This window comes from Ranitomeya imitator, chromosome 1, assembly GCF_032444005.1.
Source record: "Ranitomeya imitator isolate aRanImi1 chromosome 1, aRanImi1.pri, whole genome shotgun sequence".
Taxonomy (NCBI): domain Eukaryota; kingdom Metazoa; phylum Chordata; class Amphibia; order Anura; family Dendrobatidae; genus Ranitomeya; species Ranitomeya imitator.
The window spans coordinates 84,252,233-84,271,495 of NC_091282.1; positions in this window are offsets into that span (position 1 = coordinate 84,252,233).

Below are 19,263 nucleotides of genomic sequence, written 5' to 3' on the forward strand. Positions count from 1 at the left end.
TTTTAGTTGTGTTTAGGATAGGATCAGGTATGCAGTCTACAGAGTTTCCACGTCTCAGAGCTCGTTCTTGTATTTTTGGGTATTTGTCAGATCACTGTGTGCGCTCTGATCGCTAAGCACACTTTGTTTCTGGATTGCCTTCATAACACCTGTCATTAGCAAACATAACAGTACAAGGAGCCAACACTAATGATTCTCAATAGAGGGAAAGAAAAAGTTCTGACATCATTTTTTTTTTTTTTTTTTCTGCTCTGTGTTCACTTTTTTTTTTTCCCCTAGACATTTGGGTGATTCTGGACACAGGTGTGGACATGGATATTCAGGGTCTGTGCTCTTCAATGGATAATCTCGTTATAAATGTACAAAAAATTCAAGATACTATTGATCAGAAATCTAGGTTAGAACCAAGAATTCCTATTCCTGATTTGTTTTTTGGAGATAGAACTAAGTTTCTAAGTTTCAAAAATAATTGTAAGCTATTTCTGGCCTTGAAACCTCATTCTTCTGGTAATCCTATTCAACAGGTTTTGATTATTATTTCTTTTTTGCGCGGCGACCCTCAAGACTGGGCATTTTCTCTTGCGCCAGGAGACCCTGCATTGAGTAGTGTCGATGCGTTTTTCCTGACGCTCGGATTGCTGTACGATGAGCCTAATTCAGTGGATCAGGCTGAGAAAAATTTGCTGGCTTTGTGCCAGGGTCAGGATGATATAGAAGTATATTGTCAGAAATTTAGGAAATGGTCAGTACTCACTCAGTGGAATGAATCTGCGCTGGCAGCTTTGTTCAGAAAGGGTCTCTCTGAGGCTCTTAAGGATGTCATGGTGGGATTTCCTATGCCTGCTGGTTTGAATGAGTCTTTGTCTTTGGCCATTCAGATCGGTCGACGCTTGCGCGAGCGTAAATCTGTGCACCATTTGGCGGTACTGCCTGAGGTTAAACCTGAGCCTATGCAGTGCGATAGGACTATGACTAGAGTTGAACGGCAGGAATACAGACGTCTGAATGGGCTGTGTTTCTACTGTGGTGATTCCACTCATGCTATTTCTGATTGTCCTAAGCACACTAAGCGGTCCGCTAGGTCTGCCGTCATTGGTACTGTACAGTCCAAATTCCTTCTGTCCATTACCTTGATATGATCTTTGTCGTCGTTTTCTGTCATGGCGTTTGTGGATTCGGGCGCTGCCCTGAATCTGATGGATTTGGATTATGCTAAACGTTGTGGGTTTTTTCTTGGAGCCTTTGCGGTGTCCTATTCCATTGAGAGGAATTGATGCTACACCTTTGGCCAAGAATAAACCTCAATACTGGGCCCAGCTGACCATGTGCATGGCTCCTGCACATCAGGAAGTTATTCGCTTTCTGGTGTTGCATAATCTGCATGATGTGGTCGTGTTGGGGTTGCCATGGCTACAAACCCATAATCCAGTATTGGATTGGAATTCCATGTCGGTATCCAGCTGGGGTTGTCAGGGGGTACATGGTGATGTTCCATTTTTGTCGATTTCGTCATCCACCCCTTCTGAGGTCCCAGAGTTCTTGTCTGATTATCAGGATGTATTTGAAGAGCCCAAGTCCGATGCTCTACCTCCGCATAGGGATTGTGATTGTGCTATCAATTTGATTCCTGGTAGTAAATTCCCTAAAGGTCGATTATTTAATTTATCCGTGCCCGAACACGCCGCAGTTATGTGAAGGAATCCCTGGAGAAGGGACATATTCACCCATCGTCATCACCACTGGGAGCAGGGTTCTTCTTTGTAGCCAAGAAGGATGGTTCGCTGAGACCGTGTATTGATTACCGCCTTCTTAATAAGATCACTGTTAAATTTCAGTATCCCTTGCCATTGTTATCTGACTTGTTTGCTCGGATTAAGGGGGCTAGTTGGTTCACTAAGATAGATCTTCGTGGTGCGTATAATCTGGTGAGAATCAGGCAAGGAGATGAATGGAAAACTGCATTCAATACGCCCGAGGGTCATTTTGAGTATCTAGTGATGCCGTTCGGACTTGCCAATGCTCCATCTGTGTTTCAGTCTTTTATGCATGACATCTTCCGTGAGTATCTGGATAAATTCCTGATTGTTTACTTGGATGACATTTTGATCTTCTCAGATGATTGGGAGTCTCATGTGAAGCAGGTCAGAATGGTTTTTCAGGTCCTGCGTGCTAACTCTTTGTTTGTGAAGGGATCAAAGTGTCTCTTCGGTGTGCAGAAAGTTTCATTTTTGGGGTTCATCTTTACCCCTTCTACTATCGAGATGGATCCAGTTAAGGTCCAAGCCATCCGGGATTGGATTCAGCCGACATCTCTGAAAAGTCTGCAAAAGTTCCTGGGCTTTGCTAATTTTTATCGTCGCTTCATCTGTAATTTTTCTAGCATTGCCAAACCATTGACCGATTTGACCAAGAAGGGTGCTGATTTGGTTAATTGGTCTTCTGCTGCTGTGGAAGCTTTTCAGGAGTTGAAGCGTCGTTTTTGTTCTGCCCCTGTGTTGTGTCAGCCAGATGTTTCTCTTCCGTTCCAGGTCGAGGTTGATGCTTCTGAGATTGGAGCAGGGGCGGTTTTGTCACAGAGAGGTTCTGATTGCTCAGTGATGAAACCATGTGCTTTCTTTTCCAGGAAGTTTTCGCCCGCTGAGCGTAATTATGATGTGGGCAATCGAGAGTTGCTGGCCATGAAGTGGGCATTCGAGGAGTGGCGTCATTGGCTTGAAGGAGCCAAGCATCGCGTGGTGGTATTGACTGATCATAAGAACTTGACTTATCTCGAGTCTGCCAAGCGCTTGAATCCTAGACAGGCCCGTTGGTCGTTATTTTTTGCCCGCTTCGACTTTGTGATTTCGTACCTTCCGGGCTCTAAAAATGTGAAGGCGGATGCTCTGTCTAGGAGTTTTGTGGACGACTCTCCGGGTTTATCTGAGCCAGCGGGTATCCTCAAGGAAGGAGTCATTGTGTCTGCCATCTCCCCTGATTTGCGGCGGGTGCTGCAAAAATTTCAGGCGAATAAACCTGATCGTTGTCCAGCAGAGAAACTGTTCGTCCCTGATTGGTGGACTAATAAACTTATCTCTGAACTTCATTGTTCGGTGTTGGCTGATCATCCTGGAATCTTTGGTACCAGAGAGTTAGTGGCTAGATCCTTCTGGTGGCCATCTCTGTCACGGGATGTGCGTACTTTTGTGCAGTCCTGTGGGATTTGTGCTAGGGCTAAGCCCTGCTGTTCTCGTGCCAGTGGGTTGCTTTTGCCCTTGCCGGTCCCAAAGAGGCCTTGGACACATATTTCGATGGATTTCATTTCTGACCTTCCCGTTTCTCAAAAGATGTCAGTCATTTGGGTGGTCTGTGATCGCTTTTCTAAAATGGTCCATCTGGTGCCCTTGGCTAAATTGCCTTCCTCCTCTGATTTGGTACCTTTGTTCTTTCAGCATGTGGTTCGGTTGCATGGCATTCCTGAGAATATTGTTTCTGACAGAGGTTCCCAGTTTGTTTCAAGGTTTTGGCGAGCCTTTTGTGGTAGGATGGGCATTGACCTATCCTTTTCCTCGGCTTTCCATCCTCAGACTAATGGCCAGACCGAACGAACCAATCAGACCTTGGAAACATATCTGAGATGTTTTGTTTCTGCAGACCAGGATGATTGGGTGTCCTTTTTGCCGTTGGCTGAGTTCGCCCTTAATAATCGGGCCAGCTCGGCTACCTTGGTTTCTCCATTTTTTTGCAATTCTGGGTTCCATCCTCGTTTCTCTTCAGGACAGGTTGAGTCTTCGGACTGTCCTGGTGTGGATTCTGTGGTGGATAGGTTGCAGCAGATCTGGACTCAGGTAGTGGACAATTTGATCTTGTCCCAGGAGAAAGCTCAACTTTTCGCTAATCGCAGACGCCGTGTGGGTCCCCGACTTCGTGTTGGGGATCTGGTTTGGTTATCTTCTCATCATATTCCTATGAAGGTTTCCTCTCCTAAATTTAAACCTCGTTTCATTGGTCCGTATAGGATTTCTGAGGTTCTCAATCCTGTGTCTTTTCGTTTGACCCTCCCAGACTCCTTTTCCATACATAATGTATTCCATAGGTCGTTGTTGCGGAGATACGTGGCACCTATGGTTCCATCTGTTGAGCCTCCTGCCCCAGTTTTGGTGGAGGGGGAATTGGAGTATATTGTGGAGAAGATTTTGGATTCTCGTGTTTCTAGACGGAAACTCCAGTATCTGGTTAAATGGAAGGGTTATGCTCAGGAAGATAATTCCTGGGTTTTTGCCTCTGATGTCCATGCTTCCGATCTTGTTCGTGCCTTTCATGCGGCTCATCCTGGTCGGCCTGGGGGCTCTGGTGAGGGTTCGGTGACCCCTCCTCAAGGGGGGGGTACTGTTGTGAATTCTGTGGCTGAATTCACTCCTGTGGTCACAAGTGGTACTGCAGCTTCTGAGCTTCCTCCCTCAGGTGTTCTGGTGAGCTCGTTAACTGCTTCATTACTTAACTCCGCCTGATGCTGCTATCCTTGCTCCTTGTCAATGTTTCAGTGTTGGATCTGAGCTTCTCCTGATTGTTCCTGTGACCTGCTGCTCTGTATAGCTAAGTGCTTTTTGCTTTTTTGTTGCTTTTTTTCTGTCCAGCTTGTCTTTTGTTTTGCTGGAAGCTCTGAGACGCAAAGGGTGTACCGCCGTGCCGTTAGTTCGGCACGGTGGGTTTTTTTTTGCCCCCTTTGCGTGGTTTTGCTTTAGGGTTTTTTGTAGACTGCAAAGTTCGCTTTACTGTCCTTGCTCTGTCCTAGAATATCGGGCCCCACTTTGCTGAATCTATTTCATCCCTACGTTTTGTCTTTTCATCTTACTCACAGTCATTATATGTGGGGGGCTGCCTTTTCCTTTGGGGAATTTCTCTGGGGCAAGTCAGGCCTATTTTTCTATCTTCAGGCTAGCTAGTTTCTTAGGCTGTGCCGAGTTGCCTAGGTAGTTGTTAGGCGCAATCCACAGCCGCTTTTAGTTGTGTTTAGGATAGGATCAGGTGTGCAGTCTACAGAGTTTCCACGTCTCAGAGCTCGTTCTTGTATTTTTGGGTATTTGTCAGATCACTGTGTGCGCTCTGATCGCTAAGCACACTTTGTTTCTGGATTGCCTTCATAACACCTGTCATTAGCAAACATAACAGCCACCCCAGAGTATAATGCAGCCACCCCAGAGTATAATGCAGCCACCCCATAGAATATAATGCAGCCCCCTCATAGAGTATGATGCAATCACCCCTCAAAGAATATAAATATAATACAGCCCCCCATAGAATATAATGTAGCCCCGATTAGAATATAATACAGCCACCTCCCCACAGAATATAATGCAGCCCCATCAAAGAGTATGATGCAACCATCCCTCATAAAATCTAATACAGCCCCCATAGAATATAATACAGCCCACCTCCCCATAATATATAATGTAGCCCCCATAGAATATAATGCAGCCCCCCATAGTATACGACACAGCCTCCCCCATAGAATATAATATACCCCCATAGTATATAACATAGCCTCCCCCATAGAATATAATATACCCCCCATAATATATAACACAGCCTCCTGTTGTGAATTCTGTGGCAGAGCTCCCTCCTGTGGTCACAAGTGGTACTTCGGCTGATTCTCTCTGTGAGCTTCTGTTGGTGGAGGGAAGTGGTACTGCGGCCTCTGAGTTTCCTCCCTCAGGTGATCTGGTGAGGTCGTTAGGTGCTTCTTTACTTAACTCCACCTAATGCTTTGATCCTGGCTTCCTGTCAATGTTCCAGTGTTGGACTTGTTTTTCCCTGGATCTTTCCTGTGGCCTGCTGCTCTGCATAGCTAAGTTCTTCTTTGCTATTTGTTTGCTATTTTTTCTGTCCAGCTTGTCTAATTGTTTTGCTGGAAGCTCTGGGACGCAAAGGGTGTACCTCTGTGCCGTTAGTTCGGTATGGAGGGTCTTTTTGCCCCCTTTGCGTGGTTTTCTTTAAGGTTTTGTGTAGACCGCAAAGTTATCTTTCCTATCCTCGCTCTGTTAAGAAAGTCGGGCCTCACTTTGCTGAATCTATTTCATCCCTACGTTTGTCTTTTCATCTTACTCACAGTCATTATATGTGGGGGGCTGCCTTTTCCTTTGGGGTATTTCTCTGAGGCAAGGTAGGCTTATTTTCTATCTTCAGGCTAGTTAGTTTCTCAGGCTGTGCCGAGTTGCATAGGCAGAGTTAGGCGCAATCCACGGCTGCCTCTAGTGTTGTTTGGAGAGGATTAGGGATTGCGGTCTGCAGAGTTCCCATGTCTCAGAGCTCGTTCTATGATTTTGAATTATTGTCAGATCACTGTATGTGCTCTGACCGCTATGTCCATTGTGGTACTGAATTGCCTATCATAACAGTACAGGAAGCCCAAAGTACTAATGATTCTCAATAGAGGGAAAAAAGAAGTTCTGAGACCATTTTTTTTTCTTTGCACTGTGTTTTGCCTTTTTTTTCCCCTAGACATTTGGGTGGTTCAGTACACAGGTGTAGCGATGGACATTAGAAGTCTGTCTTCATCTGTGGATCAGCTCTCGGCAAGAGTACAAAAGATTCAAGACACTATTGATCAGAAATCTATGTTAGAACCAAGAATTCCTATTCCTGATTTGTTTTTTTGGAGATAGAACTAAGTTTCTGAGTTTCAAAAATAATTGGAAATTATTTCTGTCCTTGAAACCTCGCTCCTCTGGTGATCCAGTTCAACAGGTTTTGATTGTTATTTCTTTTTTGCGCGGCGACCCTCAGGACTGGGCATTTTCTCTTGCGCCAGGAGATCCTGCATTGAGTAATATCGATGTGTTTTTCCTGGCACTCGGATTGCTGTACGATGAACCTAATTCAGTGGATCAGGCAGAGAAAAATTTGCTGGCTCTTTGTCAGGGTCAGGATGAGATAGAGGTATATTGTCAGAAATTTAGAAAGTGGTCCGTGCTCACTCAATGGAATGAATCTGCGCTTGCAGCTATGTTCAGAAAGGGTCTCTCTGAAGCCCTTAAGGATGTCATGGTGGGATTTCCTATGCCTGCTGGTTTGAATGAGTCTATGTCTTTGGCCATTCAGATCGGTCGACGCTTGCGTGAGCGTAAATCTGTGCACCATTTGGTGGTATTACCTGAGCTTAAACCTGAGCCTATGCAGTGCGATAGGACTTTGACCATAGTTGAACGGCAAGAACACAGACATCTGAATGGGCTGTGTTTCTACTGTGGTAATTCCACTCATGCTATCTCTGATTGTCCTAAGCGCACTAAGCGGTTCGCTAGGTCTGCCACCATTGGTACGGTACAGTCAAAATTTCTTCTGTCTGTTACTTTGATATGCTCTTTGTCGTCGTTTTCTGTCATGGCGTTTGTGGATTCGGGCGCTGCCCTGAATCTGATGGATTTGGATTATGCTAAGCGTTATGGGTTTCTCTTAGAGCCCTTGCAGTGTCCTATTCCATTGAGAGGAATTGATGCCACACCTTTGGCCAAGAATAAGCCTCAATACTGGACCCAGCTGACCATGTGCATGGCTCCTGCACATCAGGAGGTTATTCGCTTTCTGGTGTTGCATAATCTGCATGATGTGGTCGTGTTGGGGTTGCCATGGCTACAAGCCCATAATCCAGTATTAGATTGGAAATCCATGTCGGTGTCCAGCTAGGGTTGTCAGGGGGTACATGGTGATGTTCCATTTCTGTCAATTTCGTCATCCACCCCTTCTGAGGTTCCAGAGTTCTTGTCTGATTACCGGGATGTATTTGATGAGCCCAAGTCCGATGCCCTACCTCCGCATAGGGATTGTGATTGTGCTATCAATTTGATTCCTGGTAGTAAATTCCCAAAAGGCCGACTGTTTAATTTATCCGTGCCTGAGCACGCCGCTATGCGCAGTTATGTGAAGGAATCCCTGGAGAAGGGGCATATTCGCCCATCATCGTCACCATTAGGAGCAGGGTTCTTTTTTGTAGCCAAGAAGGATGGTTCGCTGAGACCTTGTATAGATTACCGCCTTCTAAATAAGATCACGGTTAAATTTCAGTACCCCTTGCCATTGTTATCTGATTTGTTTGCTCGGATTAAGGGGGCTAGTTGGTTCACCAAGATAGATCTTCGTGGTGCGTATAATCTGGTGCGAATCAGGCGAGGAGATGAATGGAAAACTGCATTTAATACGCCCGAGGGTCATTTTGAGTATCTAGTGATGCCATTCGGACTTGCCAATGCTTCATCAATGTTTCAGTCCTTTATGCATGACATCTTCCGAGAGTACCTGGATAAATTCCTGATTGTGTACTTGGATGACATTTTGATCTTCTCGGATGATTGGGAGTCTCATGTGAAGCAGATCAGAACAGTTTTTCAGGTCCTGCGTGCTAATTCTTTGTTTGTGAAGGGATCAAAGTTTCTCTTTGGTGTGCAGAAGGTTTCATTTTTGGGGTTCATCTTTTCCCCTTCTACTATCGAGATGGATCCTGTTAAGGTCCAAGCCATCCATGATTGGACTCAGCCGACATCTCTGAAAAGTCTGCAAAAATTCCTGGGCTTTGCTAATTTTTATCGTCGCTTCATCTGCAATTTTTCTAGTATTGCCAAACCATTGACCGATTTGACCAAGAAGGGTGCTGATTTGGTCAATTGGTCTTCTGCTGCGGTGGAGGCTTTTCAAGAGTTGAAGTGTCATTTTTCTTCTGCCCCTGTGTTGTGTCAACCAGATGTTTCTCTTCCGTTCCAGGTCGAGGTTGATGCTTCTGAGATTGGAGCAGGGGCTGTTTTGTCGCAGAGAGGTTCTGATTGCTCAGTGATGAAACCATGCGCTTTTTTTTCCAGGAAGTTTTCGCCTGTTGAGCGAAATTATGATGTGGGCAATCGAGAGTTGCTGGCCATGAAGTGGGCATTCGAGGAGTGGCGTCATTGGCTTGAAGGAGCTAAGCATCGCATGGTGGTATTGACTGATCATAAGAACTTGACTTATCTTGAGTCTGCTAAGCGGTTGAATCCTAGACAGGCTCGTTGGTCGCTGTTTTTTGCCCGTTTTGACTTTGTGATTTCGTACCTTCCGGGCTCTAAAAATGTGAAGGCGGATGCTTTGTCTAGGAGTTTTGTGCCCGACTCTCCGGGTTTGTCTGAGCCGGCGGGTATCCTCAAGGAAGGAGTAATTGTGTCTGCCATCTCCCCTGATTTGCGGCGGGTGCTGCAAAAATTTCAGGCTAATAAACCTGATCGTTGTCCAGCGGAGAGACTGTTTGTCCCTGATAAGTGGACCAATAAAGTTATCTCGGAGGTTCATTGTTCGGTGTTGGCTGGTCAACTTGGAATCTTTGGTACCAGAGAGTTAGTGGCTAGATCCTTTTTGTGACCGTCTCTGTCGCGGGATGTGCGTACTTTTGTGCAGTCCTGTGGGATTTGTGCTCGGGCTAAGCCCTGCTGTTCTCGTGCCAGTGGGTTGCTTTTGCCCTTGCCGGTCCCGAAGAGGCCTTGGACACATATCTCTATGGATTTTATTTCTGATCTTCCCGTTTCTCAAAAGATGTCAGTCATTTGGGTGGTCTGTGATCGCTTTTCTAAGATGGTCCATTTGGTACCCTTGTCTAAATTGCCTTCCTCCTCTGATTTGGTGCCATTGTTCTTCCAGCATGTGGTTCGTTTACATGGCATTCCAGAGAATATCGTTTCTGACAGAGGTTCTCAGTTTGTTTCAAGGTTTTGGCGAGCCTTTTGTGGTAGGATGGGCATTGACTTGTCTTTTTCCTCGGCTTTCCATCCTCAGACTAATGGCCAGACCGAACGAACCAATCAGACCTTGGAAACATATCTGAGATGCTTTGTTTCTGCCGATCAGGATGACTGGGTGTCCTTTTTGCCTTTGGCTGAGTTCGCCCTTAATAATCGGGTCAGCTCGGCTACCTTGGTTTCGCCATTTTTCTGCAATTCTGGGTTCCATCCTCGTTTCTCTTCAGGACAGGTTGAGTCTTCGGACTGTCCTGGTGTGGATACTGTGGTGGACAGGTTGCAGCAGATTTGGACTCATGTAGTGGACAATTTGACCTTGTCCCAGGAGAAGGCTCAACGTTTCGCTAATCGCAGACGCCGTGTGGGTCCCCGACTTCGTGTTGGGGATCTGGTTTGGTTATCTTCTCGTCATATTCCTATGAAGGTTTCCTCTCCTAAGTTTAAACCTCGTTTCATTGGTCCGTATAGGATTTCTGAGGTTCTTAATCCTGTGTCTTTTCGTCTGACCCTTCTAGATTCTTTTTCCATACATAATGTATTCCATAGGTCATTGTTGCGGAGATACGTGGCACCTATGGTTCCATCTGTTGATCCTCCTGCCCCGGTTTTGGTGGAGGGGGAATTGGAGTATATTGTGGAGAAGATTTTGGATTCTCGTGTTTCTAGACGGAAACTCCAGTATCTGGTTAAATGGAAGGGTTATGCTCAGGAAGATAATTCCTGGGTTTTTGCCTCTGATGTCCATGCTCCCGATCTTGTTCGTGCCTTTCATGTGGCTCATCCTGGTCGGCCTGGGGGCTCTGGTGAGGGTTCGGTGACCCCTCCTCAAGGGGGGGGGTACTGTTGTGAATTCTGTGGCAGAGCTCCCTCCTGTGGTCACAAGTGGTACTTCGGCTGATTCTCTCTGTGAGCTTCTGTTGGTGGAGGGAAGTGGTACTGCGGCTTCCGAGTTTCCTCCCTCAGGTGATCTGGTGAGGTCGTTAGGTGCTTCTCTACTTAACTCCACCTAATGCTTTGATCCTGGCTTCCTGTCAATGTTCCAGTGTTGGACTTGTTTTTCCCTGGATCTTTCCTGTGGCCTGCTGCTCTGCATAGCTAAGTTCTTCTTTGCTATTTGTTTGCTATTTTTTCTGTCCAGCTTGTCTAATTGTTTTGCTGGAAGCTCTGGGACACAAAGGGTGTACCTCTGTGCCGTTAGTTCGGTACGGAGGGTCTTTTTGCCCCCTTTGCGTGGTTTTCTTTAGGGTTTTGTGTAGACCGCAAAGTTATCTTTCCTATCCTCGCTCTGTTAAGAAAGTCGGGCCTCACTTTGCTGAATCTATTTCATCCCTACATTTGTCTTTTCATCTTACTCACAGTCATTATATGTGGGGGGCTGCCTTTTCCTTTGGGGTATTTCTCTGAGGCAAGGTAGGCTTATTTTCTATCTTCAGGCTAGTTAGTTTCTCAGGCTGTGCCGAGTTGCATATGCAGAGTTAGGCGCAATCCACGGCTGCCTCTAGTGTTGTTTGGAGAGGATTAGGGATTGCGGTCTGCAGAGTTCCCACGTCTCAGAGCTCGTTCTATGATTTTGAATTATTGTCAGATCACTGTATGTGCTCTGACCGCTATGTCCATTGTGGTACTGAATTGCCTATCATAACAGCCTCCCCCATAGAATATAATATACCCCCACAATAGTATATAACACAGCCACATAGTATATAACAAGGCCTCCCCCATAGAATATAATATAACCCCCATAGTATATAGCAAAGCCCGCATAGTATATAGCACAACCCACATAGTATATAGCAAAGCCCGCATATTATATAGCACAACCCACATAGTATATAGCACAACCCGCATAGCATATAGCACAACCCACATAGCAGATAACACAGCCCATGTAGTAGTATACAGCACAGCCCACACAGTAGTATACCGCACAGCCCACACAGTAGTTTACAGCGCAGCCCACGTAGTAGTATACAACACAGCCCACATAGTAGTATACAGCACAGCCCATGCAGCAGTATACAGCACAGCCAAGTAGCAGTATACTGTACAGCCCACATAGCAGTATACAGCACAGACTGTTGTGAATTCTGTGGCAGAGTTCACTCCTGTGGTCATAAGTGGTACTTCGGCTGATTCTCTCTGGGAGCTTCCATTTGTGGAGGAAAGTGGTACTGCAGCTTCTGAGTTTCCTCCCTCAGGTGATCTGGTGAGGTCGTTAGCTGCTTCTCTACTTAACTCCACCTGATGCTTTGATCCATGCTTCCTGTCAATGTTCCAGTGTTGGACTTGTGTTTCTCTGGATCATTCCTGTGGCCTGCTGCTCTGCATAGCTAAGTGCTTCTTTGCTATTTGTTGCTATTTTTTCTGTCCAGCTTGTCTATTTGTTTTGCTGGAAGCTCTGGGACGCAAAGGGTGTACCTCCGTGCCATTAGTTCGGTACGGAGGGTCTTTTTGCGAGGTTTTCTTTAGTGTTTTGTGTAGACCGCAAAGTTATCTTTCCTATCCTCGTTCTGTCTAGAATATCGGGCCTCACTTTGCTGAATCTATTTCATCCCTACGTTTGTCTTTTCATCTTACTCACAGTCATTATATGTGGGGGGCTGCCTTTTCCTTTGGGGTATTTCTCTGATGCAAGCTAGGCTTATTTTTCTATCTTCAGGCTAGTTAGTTTCTCAGGCTGTGCCGAGTTGCATAGGGAGCGTTAGGCGCAATCCACAGCTGCCTCTAGTTGTGTTTGGAGAGGATCAGGAATTGCGGTTTACAGAGTTTCCACGTCTCAGAGCTCGTTCTATTATTTTTGGGTTATTGTCAGATCACTGTATGTGCTCTGATCGCTATGTACATTGTGTTACTGAATTGTCTATCACAACAGTACAGGAAGCCAAAGTACTAATGTTTCTCAATAGAGGGAAAAAAGAAGTTCTGAGACCATTTTTTTTCCTTTGCACTGTGATTTGTCTTTTTTTTCCCCTAGACATTTGGGTGGTTCAGGACACAGGTGTTACAATGGACATTAAAGGTCTGTCTTCATGTGTAGATCAGCTCACGGCAAGAGTTCAAGATATTCAAAATTTTGTGGTTCAGAATTCTTTGTTAGAACCGAGAATTCCTATTCCAGATTTGTTTTTTGGAGATAGAACTAAATTTCTGAGTTTCAAGAATAATTGTAAACTGTTTCTGGCTTTGAAACCTCGCTCCTCTGGTGACCCAGCGCAACAGGTTGGGATCGTCATTTCTTTTTTGCGTGGCGACCCTCAGGACTGGGCATTTTCTCTTGCGTCAGGAGATCCTGCATTGAGTGATATCGATGCGTTTTTCCTGGCGCTTGGATTGCTGTACGATGAGCCTAATTCAGTGGATCAGGCAAAAAAAAATTTGCTGGCTCTTTGTCAGGCTCAGGATGAGATAGAGCTATATTGCCAGAAATTTAGAAAATGGTCCGTGCTCACTCAATGGAATGAATCTGCGCTTGCAGCCATTTTCAGAAAGGGTCTCTCTGAAGCCATTAAGGATGTCATGGTGGGATTTCCTATGCCCGCTGGTTTGAATGAGTCTATGTCTTTGGCCATTCAGATCGGTCGACGCTTGCGTGAGCGTAAATCTGTGCACCATTTGGCGGTATTACCTGAGATTAAACCTGAGCCTATGCAGTGCGATAGGACTATGACCAGAGTTGAACGGCAAGAACACAGACGTCTGAATGGGCTGTGTTTCTACTGTGGTGATTCCACTCATGCTATCTCTGATTGTCCTAAGCGCACTAAGCGGTTCGCTAGGTCTGCCACCATTGGTACTGTACAGTCAAAATTTCTTCTGTCCGTTACCTTGATCTGCTCTTTGTCATCGTATTCTGTCATGGCGTTTGTGGATTCAGGCGCTGCCCAGAATTTGATGGACTTGGATTATGCTAAACGTTGTGGGTTTTTATTGGAGCCCTTGCAGTGTCCTATTCCATTGAGAGGAATTGATGCCACACCTTTGGCCAAGAATAAGCCTCAATACTGGACCCAGCTGACCATGTGCATGGCTCCTGCACATCAGGAGGTTATTCGCTTTCTGGTGTTGCATAATCTGCATGATGTGGTCGTGTTGGGGTTGCCATGGCTACAAGCCCATAATCCAGTATTGGATTGGAATTCCATGTTGGTGTCCAGCTGGGGTTGTCCGGGGGTACATGGTGATGTTCCATTTCTGTCAATTTCGTCATCCACCCCTTCTGAGGTTCCAGAGTTCTTGTCTGATTACCGGGATGTCTTTGATGAGCCCAAGTCCGATGTCCTGCCTCCGCATAGGGATTGTGATTGTGCTATCAATTTGATTCCTGGTAGTAAATTCCCAAAAGGTCGACTGTTTAATTTATCCGTGCCTGAGCACACCGCTATGCGCAGTTATGTGAAGGAATCCCTGGAGAAGGGGCATATTCGCCCGTCATCGTCGCCATTAGGAGCAGGGTTCTTTTTTGTAGCCAAGAAGGATGGTTCGCTGAGACCGTGTATAGATTACCGCCTTCTTAATAAGATCACGGTTAAATTTCAGTACCCCTTGCCATTGTTATCTGATTTGTTTGCTCGGATTAAGGGGGCTAGTTGGTTCACTAAGATAGATCTTCGTGGTGCGTATAATCTGGTGAGAATCAGGCAAGGCGATGAATGGAAAACTGCATTTAATACGCCCGAGGGTCATTTTGAGTATCTAGTGATGCCATTCGGACTTGCCAATGCTTCATCAATGTTTCAGTCCTTTATGCATGACATCTTCCGAGAGTACCTGGATAAATTCCTGATTGTGTACTTGGATGACATTTTGATCTTCTCGGATGATTGGGAGTCTCATGTGAAGCAGATCAGAACAGTTTTTCAGGTCCTGCGTGCTAATTCTTTGTTTGTGAAGGGATCAAAGTTTCTCTTTGGTGTGCAGAAGGTTTCATTTTTGGGGTTCATCTTTTCCCCTTCTACTATCGAGATGGATCCTGTTAAGGTCCAAGCCATCCATGATTGGACTCAGCCGACATCTCTGAAAAGTCTGCAAAAATTCCTGGGCTTTGCTAATTTTTATCGTCGCTTCATCTGCAATTTTTCTAGTATTGCCAAACCATTGACCGATTTGACCAAGAAGGGTGCTGATTTGGTCAATTGGTCTTCTGCTGCGGTGGAGGCTTTTCAAGAGTTGAAGTGTCATTTTTCTTCTGCCCCTGTGTTGTGTCAACCAGATGTTTCTCTTCCGTTCCAGGTCGAGGTTGATGCTTCTGAGATTGGAGCAGGGGCTGTTTTGTCGCAGAGAGGTTCTGATTGCTCAGTGATGAAACCATGCGCTTTTTTTTCCAGGAAGTTTTCGCCTGTTGAGCGAAATTATGATGTGGGCAATCGAGAGTTGCTGGCCATGAAGTGGGCATTCGAGGAGTGGCGTCATTGGCTTGAAGGAGCTAAGCATCGCATGGTGGTATTGACTGATCATAAGAACTTGACTTATCTTGAGTCTGCTAAGCGGTTGAATCCTAGACAGGCTCGTTGGTCGCTGTTTTTTGCCCGTTTTGACTTTGTGATTTCGTACCTTCCGGGCTCTAAAAATGTGAAGGCGGATGCTTTGTCTAGGAGTTTTGTGCCCGACTCTCCGGGTTTGTCTGAGCCGGCGGGTATCCTCAAGGAAGGAGTAATTGTGTCTGCCATCTCCCCTGATTTGCGGCGGGTGCTGCAAAAATTTCAGGCTAATAAACCTGATCGTTGTCCAGCGGAGAGACTGTTTGTCCCTGATAAGTGGACCAATAAAGTTATCTCGGAGGTTCATTGTTCGGTGTTGGCTGGTCAACTTGGAATCTTTGGTACCAGAGAGTTAGTGGCTAGATCCTTTTTGTGACCGTCTCTGTCGCGGGATGTGCGTACTTTTGTGCAGTCCTGTGGGATTTGTGCTCGGGCTAAGCCCTGCTGTTCTCGTGCCAGTGGGTTGCTTTTGCCCTTGCCGGTCCCGAAGAGGCCTTGGACACATATCTCTATGGATTTTATTTCTGATCTTCCCGTTTCTCAAAAGATGTCAGTCATTTGGGTGGTCTGTGATCGCTTTTCTAAGATGGTCCATTTGGTACCCTTGTCTAAATTGCCTTCCTCCTCTGATTTGGTGCCATTGTTCTTCCAGCATGTGGTTCGTTTACATGGCATTCCAGAGAATATCGTTTCTGACAGAGGTTCTCAGTTTGTTTCAAGGTTTTGGCGAGCCTTTTGTGGTAGGATGGGCATTGACTTGTCTTTTTCCTCGGCTTTCCATCCTCAGACTAATGGCCAGACCGAACGAACCAATCAGACCTTGGAAACATATCTGAGATGCTTTGTTTCTGCCGATCAGGATGACTGGGTGTCCTTTTTGCCTTTGGCTGAGTTCGCCCTTAATAATCGGGTCAGCTCGGCTACCTTGGTTTCGCCATTTTTCTGCAATTCTGGGTTCCATCCTCGTTTCTCTTCAGGACAGGTTGAGTCTTCGGACTGTCCTGGTGTGGATACTGTGGTGGACAGGTTGCAGCAGATTTGGACTCATGTAGTGGACAATTTGACCTTGTCCCAGGAGAAGGCTCAACGTTTCGCTAATCGCAGACGCCGTGTGGGTCCCCGACTTCGTGTTGGGGATCTGGTTTGGTTATCTTCTCGTCATATTCCTATGAAGGTTTCCTCTCCTAAGTTTAAACCTCGTTTCATTGGTCCGTATAGGATTTCTGAGGTTCTTAATCCTGTGTCTTTTCGTCTGACCCTTCTAGATTCTTTTTCCATACATAATGTATTCCATAGGTCATTGTTGCGGAGATACGTGGCACCTATGGTTCCATCTGTTGATCCTCCTGCCCCGGTTTTGGTGGAGGGGGAATTGGAGTATATTGTGGAGAAGATTTTGGATTCTCGTGTTTCTAGACGGAAACTCCAGTATCTGGTTAAATGGAAGGGTTATGCTCAGGAAGATAATTCCTGGGTTTTTGCCTCTGATGTCCATGCTCCCGATCTTGTTCGTGCCTTTCATGTGGCTCATCCTGGTCGGCCTGGGGGCTCTGGTGAGGGTTCGGTGACCCCTCCTCAAGGGGGGGGGTACTGTTGTGAATTCTGTGGCAGAGCTCCCTCCTGTGGTCACAAGTGGTACTTCGGCTGATTCTCTCTGTGAGCTTCTGTTGGTGGAGGGAAGTGGTACTGCGGCTTCCGAGTTTCCTCCCTCAGGTGATCTGGTGAGGTCGTTAGGTGCTTCTCTACTTAACTCCACCTAATGCTTTGATCCTGGCTTCCTGTCAATGTTCCAGTGTTGGACTTGTTTTTCCCTGGATCTTTCCTGTGGCCTGCTGCTCTGCATAGCTAAGTTCTTCTTTGCTATTTGTTTGCTATTTTTTCTGTCCAGCTTGTCTAATTGTTTTGCTGGAAGCTCTGGGACACAAAGGGTGTACCTCTGTGCCGTTAGTTCGGTACGGAGGGTCTTTTTGCCCCCTTTGCGTGGTTTTCTTTAGGGTTTTGTGTAGACCGCAAAGTTATCTTTCCTATCCTCGCTCTGTTAAGAAAGTCGGGCCTCACTTTGCTGAATCTATTTCATCCCTACATTTGTCTTTTCATCTTACTCACAGTCATTATATGTGGGGGGCTGCCTTTTCCTTTGGGGTATTTCTCTGAGGCAAGGTAGGCTTATTTTCTATCTTCAGGCTAGTTAGTTTCTCAGGCTGTGCCGAGTTGCATATGCAGAGTTAGGCGCAATCCACGGCTGCCTCTAGTGTTGTTTGGAGAGGATTAGGGATTGCGGTCTGCAGAGTTCCCACGTCTCAGAGCTCGTTCTATGATTTTGAATTATTGTCAGATCACTGTATGTGCTCTGACCGCTATGTCCATTGTGGTACTGAATTGCCTATCATAACAGCCTCCCCCATAGAATATAATATACCCCCACAATAGTATATAACACAGCCACATAGTATATAACAAGGCCTCCCCCATAGAATATAATATAACCCCCATAGTATATAGCAAAGCCCGCATAGTATATAGCACAACCCACATAGTATATAGCAAAGCCCGCATATTATATAGCACAACCCACATAGTATATAGCACAACCCGCATAGCATATAGCACAACCCACATAGCAGATAACACAGCCCATGTAGTAGTATACAGCACAGCCCACACAGTAGTATACCGCACAGCCCACACAGTAGTTTACAGCGCAGCCCACGTAGTAGTATACAACACAGCCCACATAGTAGTATACAGCACAGCCCATGCAGCAGTATACAGCACAGCCAAGTAGCAGTATACTGTACAGCCCACATAGCAGTATACAGCACAGACTGTTGTGAATTCTGTGGCAGAGTTCACTCCTGTGGTCATAAGTGGTACTTCGGCTGATTCTCTCTGGGAGCTTCCATTTGTGGAGGAAAGTGGTACTGCAGCTTCTGAGTTTCCTCCCTCAGGTGATCTGGTGAGGTCGTTAGCTGCTTCTCTACTTAACTCCACCTGATGCTTTGATCCATGCTTCCTGTCAATGTTCCAGTGTTGGACTTGTGTTTCTCTGGATCATTCCTGTGGCCTGCTGCTCTGCATAGCTAAGTGCTTCTTTGCTATTTGTTGCTATTTTTTCTGTCCAGCTTGTCTATTTGTTTTGCTGGAAGCTCTGGGACGCAAAGGGTGTACCTCCGTGCCATTAGTTCGGTACGGAGGGTCTTTTTGCGAGGTTTTCTTTAGTGTTTTGTGTAGACCGCAAAGTTATCTTTCCTATCCTCGTTCTGTCTAGAATATCGGGCCTCACTTTGCTGAATCTATTTCATCCCTACGTTTGTCTTTTCATCTTACTCACAGTCATTATATGTGGGGGGCTGCCTTTTCCTTTGGGGTATTTCTCTGATGCAAGCTAGGCTTATTTTTCTATCTTCAGGCTAGTTAGTTTCTCAGGCTGTGCCGAGTTGCATAGGGAGCGTTAGGCGCAATCCACAGCTGCCTCTAGTTGTGTTTGGAGAGGATCAGGAATTGCGGTTTACAGAGTTTCCACGTCTCAGAGCTCGTTCTATTATTTTTGGGTTATTGTCAGATCACTGTATGTGCTCTGATCGCTATGTACATTGTGTTACTGAATTGTCTATCACAACAGTACAGGAAGCCAAAGTACTAATGTTTCTCAATAGAGGGAAAAAAGAAGTTCTGAGACCATTTTTTTTCCTTTGCACTGTGATTTGTCTTTTTTTTCCCCTAGACATTTGGGTGGTTCAGGACACAGGTGTTACAATGGACATTAAAGGTCTGTCTTCATGTGTAGATCAGCTCACGGCAAGAGTTCAAGATATTCAAAATTTTGTGGTTCAGAATTCTTTGTTAGAACCGAGAATTCCTATTCCAGATTTGTTTTTTGGAGATAGAACTAAATTTCTGAGTTTCAAGAATAATTGTAAACTGTTTCTGGCTTTGAAACCTCGCTCCTCTGGTGACCCAGCGCAACAGGTTGGGATCGTCATTTCTTTTTTGCGTGGCGACCCTCAGGACTGGGCATTTTCTCTTGCGTCAGGAGATCCTGCATTGAGTGATAT